Below are 7,162 nucleotides of genomic sequence, written 5' to 3' on the forward strand. Positions count from 1 at the left end.
ACCTCACATGAGTAGTTACTGGCAGAGAGGCCATGAAGCCAGGACTATCTCCACTGTCCCACATGGCCTGTCTGAGCACCACCACTGTGAAGAATACCAGTGATGATCTTCACTGTCGCCTTTGGCTGGCTTCTCGACTTGTTTCCTACGCATTACTTCATGTGACAAGTCCAGTAAGGCACAAGCCATAAGATGTACCCATTTGACTGATGGGAAAACTGAGAATTGATGGAAGGAAACTGACCTGTTCAAGATCACAGTGGAAGTTTGTGGACCAGAATCTCAGTCTCAGAATGGTTTATCCAAGTCATATTCCTTTCCCCAGCCCTCTCTTATCTGCCTTCCCTCCACTTATTTGGGCCTCTCGATAGAAGGGGCTGCTGGTGGGCAGAGAGGAGTGAGTTGTCACACCTGATCCCTCCTCCCCACGTGGCTGGACAGCAGTCCAAGGGAGGTGGGTTAGAGCAGCACCAAGAGGCCTAGAACCTATGGCATGCGAAGCCAGCAAACTTGGCTGTTGAGCCACTATTCAAGTGGAATATTATGTAGCCATTAAAAGCGGTGCTTGTGAAAACAGCAAAGCAGAATGTGAAAATGTCTGTGACATTAATGTAAAATAGGAAATAGAGAATGTAAAAAGTATACATATATTGTGTTTACAGCTCCACCCCCTCCCCCCCAAAAAAGACAACAAATACATGAACAAAAACATGAAGGCATTTCACTAACATGATTGCAGAGGGATGGACTCCTATGAGATTTTTTTTTTCCTTTGGTTTATTTTCTAAACTTTCCAGAACGTGATTCTATCATCTCCATGAAACAACATAGATACAATTTGTTAAGGCTTCAAGATAATCTAAGAAAAAATGCAAAACATGCCCTCACTTCGGGGATCAAAGCCTCAGGAAGGGGATACCTGTTATTTCTGTGGAAATCAGGGCACAGGCTCCACCTCCCTGGAGTTCCCCCAGCAAGCCGGCCAGGCCTGCTCTGAGACGGCATCTGAGGGTGACAGGACTCTCCACCCTGGGTTCCAATGCCCTGTTCACTTCCTACTCTGGAGAGTTTCCGGTCCACCGTGCACCCTCCCTGTCTCTCAAAGTCCCCTTTTGGGACTTGCAAGGCTCAGGTTTGGGGGCCTAGACCCCCTTGAAGCTTGGCAGGCCATTAGCTGGAAAGAGCCTCTTCCACTGTGGACAAAGAGCCTAGCATTCAGAATCGGTCCCACTGACTATGGCAGGAAAGCAGGGATTCCTTTCTCATTCTTGCCTTGGTCTTGACGAGGCTCCTCGCCACATGCAGGCCATGGCGGGCGGTGCAGGGGGCCATAGTCAAGTGTCCAATCACCTGGGCTTCCCTTCTGGCTTAGCCATTTACTAGCTAGTCAGGAAGGGTGGCAAAGTCTTTCACCACTCGTGGTCTCAGCTTCCTCCTCTGATTCCTAATTAACTCCTCTTGGGCTGTGCCAAGGAGGAAATGAGATAACGGAAGAGAGAGCTTTGAATTGGGAAAAAAACCCTCCTTGCAGACAGGACCAAACTTGAGATCAGAGTCCCTGTCCTTGTCCTCAGTCCCCACTCCCTGCCGTCTCCTCTCCCAATACACCACTGGGTGGGCTCCCTCCAGTTCCCCCTGCTCCCATGTGTAGGGATAGCCTTTTGCAAAGTAGTGGAGTCCTGGCACTTGCCCACCTTGGGGTCTGTCTTTTCAAGAAAGGCAGAGTTTGATAAAACTTGTTCCAACTGAGATTTCGGGACACTGATTGGTACAGCTCCGGGAGGAGTTCATATGGTAGGAAAGCTTGCTCAAGGGGTAACCTAAGCCGGTAAAGACACATGCGAATAACCTCATAAGAGTTTCAGGCATGAACAGAGAGTTTGTGGGGGACAAGTCATGTGAGTATGAGGAATTTTTATTGTTGAAGTTCATTTCCTACCCCCACCAGGAATCTGTATGAAAAGGACTAGAAGTCTCAACTCCCAGACGTTGCCACAATTCCCTTCCATCTGCCACTCTGGCGTCTGAAGTTCTGTGTGCTTATCTGTACACTAAATTCAATTCTCCCCAAAATGGACTGTTCCTCTCATCTTCCCCATTTGTCTTCATGGTCTTATATTCTCCAAAGCACCCCAAAGACCTCCTGTCCCTCAGCCCCTTCCACATGGACTCAATCCTGTTTACTACACCTTACAGTAAAGCCCCTGATGTGAGCCTTCTTCCCCTCCCCACCCCCCAAGCCTGCCCCACCTCCTCCCTGACCTCAGCCTCTAGCCCCATCCCTCTGTCATCAGCTGCAGAATAAACTGTTTAAACAGCCCTCTCCCCTCAGAGCTCCCAAAGGCCAAAGGAGCCAGTCCAAACTCTTCCAGAGGCCTTCAGAAACTAGCTTCAAAACCTCTTCAAGCCTTTTCTCCCACATTCTCCAGACCTCGTGCTGCTTAACTCCTGGAGTTGTGCTCTGAGGAGAGCCATTCAAAGACAGGACAATGATCCTGGTGCTCCCTGTAGGCCTGCACACGTGCCCCCCAATCAACACACACTCCTCCCTCCTGCTATGCACTCTCTGTTCTTGCCAAATCAGCAGAGCCACTGGCCTTGGCCAAAATCACTCATTCCCTCCACCTGGGGTGCTCTCTCCTCTTCCTCCTCCTCCCTTCTGTATACATACCGCCCTCTAAGGCACATCGCAAACCTGCCTCTGCAGTAAGCTCACCTCTGACCTTATTTGATCCCCTGGCCAGTAAACACCTACAGTTGTGAAGGGAAGGGGCAGCTGTCTGGCACATCCTAGGCACCTGCTGTGTGCGAGGTATCTTCTAATAGCGTAGACACAGCCTATCAGGTAGGTTTCATGGCAGTCATCAGTCATTGTTCAGAGGATGCTCAAAGCAGTGGCCTAAGTTCACCCTTTCAGGTCAAGACTGGGCTAGGACTCAAACCCTGGACTGTTCCATGCTCTTTTATCTCACCAGTCAGGACATTCTGCCACTCATGTGGACATTTTGGCCCAGAACATCTTAGACAGTATCTGGTTTCCTAAGCATTCATCCCTCAACCTCAGCATAAGCCCCAGGAGGGAGGCACTCGGGTCTCCATTTCTTCTGTATCCCCCTTAGCGCAGTGTTTGGCCCCAAGTAAGTATTCAAAGAACACTCATTAACTGAATGAACAAACAGGTGAGTAGGTGAATGAATGAACAACTAGACACATGGAGTACAGGCATTGCATGTGGTTTGGCTATGCGGTTATAAGTGTTTGCTTTTGGTTCTTAAATCATCCTGAAACTCTGAGTCTTTCCAAGATAAGCCCCCAATTCTCTTGGAAATATATTGGTTGATCTGTGGCTAAACCATACCGGAAACTAATAAATACTAATTCATATTCATACAGTGTTAAGGCGGGAATTTTTACAAAGCTGTTTAGATCCATAGAGAAACTGGGGCACAAGTGTCTTGGAGATTTGTGTGACAATTGTGGAGTAGGATTGAGGGAACCAAAGTCACACCCTGAATTGGAGTCAAGGACCTGTTGTTTCCTGCCCTTTGTTTCAGATAAGGGGTCCCTGCTGCCCTTGGATCCTGCACAGAACTATCGCTTCAGTAGCCTAGAAAACCATTAAATCTTCTAATGTGCCACTGCAGGATACTTACTTAAAGATGGGAAGAACAGGGTGGGGCAGCAGATGAGAAAACTACAAAAGGAAGGCGGGTGGTCCAGGCTCTGTCATCTGCACTTTAGGGCCTCAACACTCTTGGTGGTCTTTTCCCTGAATTTGAGTGATTAATAGTATTTGCTGGTTTGTGGAAAATTATTATTAAAGAAAACTCATTAACTTAGTGGGTCTTTCTGATGCTAGTTTCAAGAGAAGTTCTCTTGTTCAGAAAGAAGACTGTGTTCCATCTTACTTCAAAGCCTATGACATAGGATTCCCTGAACTGATGGGTTTTCCAAAATCCTGAAGTCAAGGTGCTAAAACAGGTATGTGTCAGGTGGTTGAGAGAATAAATATAAAGAACAATGGCTTTGTAGTTCCTGAATCGTCCAGTCACCAGGAAAGTCTCCTTAATATGTAAGTGTTTAGTTCAGACAATCTGGTTCAAACATTAAATGCACTGGATCCATTGCTAAAACGTGATTTCCCATTAACCCATAGCTTGCTATATTATTACTAGGTTACTAGCCATCCTCAAAAGGTATTCTCAAACAATTCTGACATACTTAACAAAAATTTAGAAAAATGAAATCTTGGAATTGGTTAAGATTGATCTAACGAGCCACTGTTCTCTAGGGCAAATATGAGAGTGATCATTCAATTCAGGGTAGTTTTACTATTGTTGAGGTTGGATTGGAGTGGTTTGCTTTGCTTTCTAAGTCTCGTGTAAATGAAAATTTAAAAAGAAGAAGAAGAAACAAGCAAAATCTTCAGAGGACTAGCCTTGTAGACCTGTACCTCTCCTCTCTCACAAACTACAGCAGGGCCTCCACTGGGAACATCCATGTGTGTCCATGTGTCACAGTAAATCAGCTCAGCTTTCCCACCCGGGCTGGGAAGAGCGCGAGAACAAAGGGCCAGAGCAGAGAGGGCAGCCATGGGGGGAGAGGAGAGTTGCATGAAGCCACAAAGAAGGCAAGGAAGCGCTGTGGTCAGGCAGGGGTGCGCCCGTCAGCGAGGAGCAGGGTGAGCCCGGGAGTCAGTCAGCCCAGGGGAGCAAGGACAAGGCACATTGGCCAAAAGAGGAGCAGCTCCAAAATGATGACCCTTTGAAATAATCGGGAATTTCTTTAATCAACTCTTTTCCTCAGTGTCTAGAATGCCTCATTTAGCAAGGCTCCTTCTGGGCTGAAATTGAATAGGTGTAATTGACAAATGGCTGAATTTGGGTTCCACTCCAAGGGGGAAAAAAATACCTCTCCACTGGCTTCTCCAATGTAATTATGGAAAAAAGACGTTTTAAGGGTTCTTTTTCCAACTCAATTTTGGGTTAGGTCCTGACTTTGCTCCTGATCTCCCCCTCCCCCTTCCCCACCTCAACACACACTTAGACAATGGCTGAGATCTTAGCTGTCTTTCTCTGAAGAGAGGCCCTAGGGCCATAGATGAAGCAGCTGTCAGGAAACTAGGCTATAATCAGCTTTAACTGGCTCACAGCCTGCAGAGGGCACAGACCCCCTTATTCCTACAGTAACAGGTCCACTGTTGGCCCTGGGACAGGGGTGGGAGTGGTCTGAGTCAGTTTCTGTTTCAAACATCTTCCTTATCCAGGATCTCAATGCAAAACTTACATTGCAAGTCCTAAAAATTTAAATATGCACATAGAAGAGGGTACTTTAAAATTCCAGATCATGGCTTCAGCTACATGTAACATGTCACCCCCAGCATGATTTATAAGGACAGTAAATCAATGAGACAGCAAACAGAAAAGTTAAAACACAACTCAAAATGGGTTTTTAGGCGAGTCTGAAATGCTACAAGATTGCTAGTTAAGAACAGTATCCCTTTTCTCAACCTAAGTGTTATATCCCCTTCTCTTCACCAGCATCATAAACCCAGTGCCCATGTATCTTGAAAACTAAGATGAAATGTGGAGGCTATTGAGTACACAGGTGGCCAAAGGTAGGGGTTCTCTCTAGGCAGGTGAACTGTTTCAGTGTAACAGGACAACTGGCCCCTCCTATCGCCCCAGACATCTATTGTGAAAAGATATGGACTAATGAGATTAAAGTCACCATATCTGTACCACAAAAAAAAAAAAAAAAAAAAAAAAGTAAAGTAAAAAGAAAAGGCATTCACTCAAATCTTACAATGGGAGGTGGGAGTGGTGGGTGGGTGAGGGTGGGGATAGAAAAGCAAGGGGGAAAATCTAAACAGCAGGATACGACAATAAATGGGAAAACAGCAAGAGAAAAAGCACACTAGGTTAATATAGGAAAACTAGTTCTTTATTGAGAGATTGTATATTAGTATTAGTGGATTCTGTGTGTAACAATGTCGTCATGCACACGATACAAAAAAAAAGGCTGGGCCCACCATGCTTCGGAAGGGCAACAGAACAAAAGCAGCGTACAATGAGCAGATGGCCCGGGCTACACGACCACAGTACGTTTCAGCAGGGTAACATCTCTAACCGAGCGCTGTACATTGTCAACTGGGGGATGTAAAAAAATACAGATCATGCTTTAGTTTTAGTACAAGAAAAGGTGAAAAAGATACACAACCAAAAGGATATTTGATACAGAAAAAATTACCCACAAAATAAGAACAGGAAGTAATTCAGCACAGCAGAACACGCTACCCCTGTTTAATGGAAAACCATTTTGCTGGGATTCTTTTTTCTTTTCTTTTCTTTTTCTCTTTCTTTTCAGATTGCCAAATGGCAGTCTGGGGAGGCTATTTGGGACTTTATTTTGGAAGGGCCCTCAAAGTAGGGGCCTTATTCTTTCATTATTGCTGCTGTTTTGTTTCAGTTTTCAAGCAGGTCTGGCTGGCGAGCAGCAGAAGGGAGCCGGCTGTTAAAGGGGCAGCTCTGAGGGCCGGGGCGGATGTCCAAAGATGCTCTTGACATTGTACAATTAAACAATTAAGACACTATGGCCACGGCTCCCATTTAAGCCAGGGACCTTGGTGCACCAAGTTTTCAGAGGCTATGGTATAGCAGCAACTGTCATTTCATCAAAGATTTTTTTAATACACATGTTTAATATTTTTTGCCTCCAACTAAGTGCAATCCTCAGTTATGCCTGGGCGCTGCCAAGAAGCTAACTGACAGCCACCCAGATAACTGAAAAATGGGGTGCTGCAGCCTCTAAGCCAAGGCAAAAGGAATCCACTTAACAGGGATTTACAGTGCAATGTACTCGGCTAAACAAGATGAAGATACAAAAATGGTTATTTCTCTACATCTATTCTGAAATGGCCTACATCCTACACTACTACAATGGAAACTAAAAAGAACAGATTTAAGCTGGCAGACTCTCTAATAGTTTTACAAGAAGATTGTGGTTTAGGACCTTGTTGAGTTAAGCATTAGTATCCTCTATCGGAAGGTCATGAACTCTTATCACATTGTGCTAAATTTTACCCACAGACCAACTCACCCCTCAGCCCTTGAATTTCCTGTGGGCGTGTTTGCCACGAAAGTAAACTTTAACTGATGGGCAG

At 45.6% G+C, this 7,162-nt stretch overlaps 1 protein-coding gene across 1 annotated transcript in view; it reads right to left on the reverse strand.

Annotated features, from left to right (window-relative positions):
- The window catches only part of ARK2C (arkadia (RNF111) C-terminal like ring finger ubiquitin ligase 2C), a 128,416-nt gene that overhangs the window by 119,028 nt on the left and 2,226 nt on the right, over positions 1 to 7,162 (reverse strand). The gene's annotated exons all lie outside the window — the stretch shown is intronic.

The sequence above is a fragment of the Macaca nemestrina genome, chromosome 19 (assembly GCF_043159975.1).
Source record: "Macaca nemestrina isolate mMacNem1 chromosome 19, mMacNem.hap1, whole genome shotgun sequence".
NCBI lineage: Eukaryota > Metazoa > Chordata > Mammalia > Primates > Cercopithecidae > Macaca > Macaca nemestrina.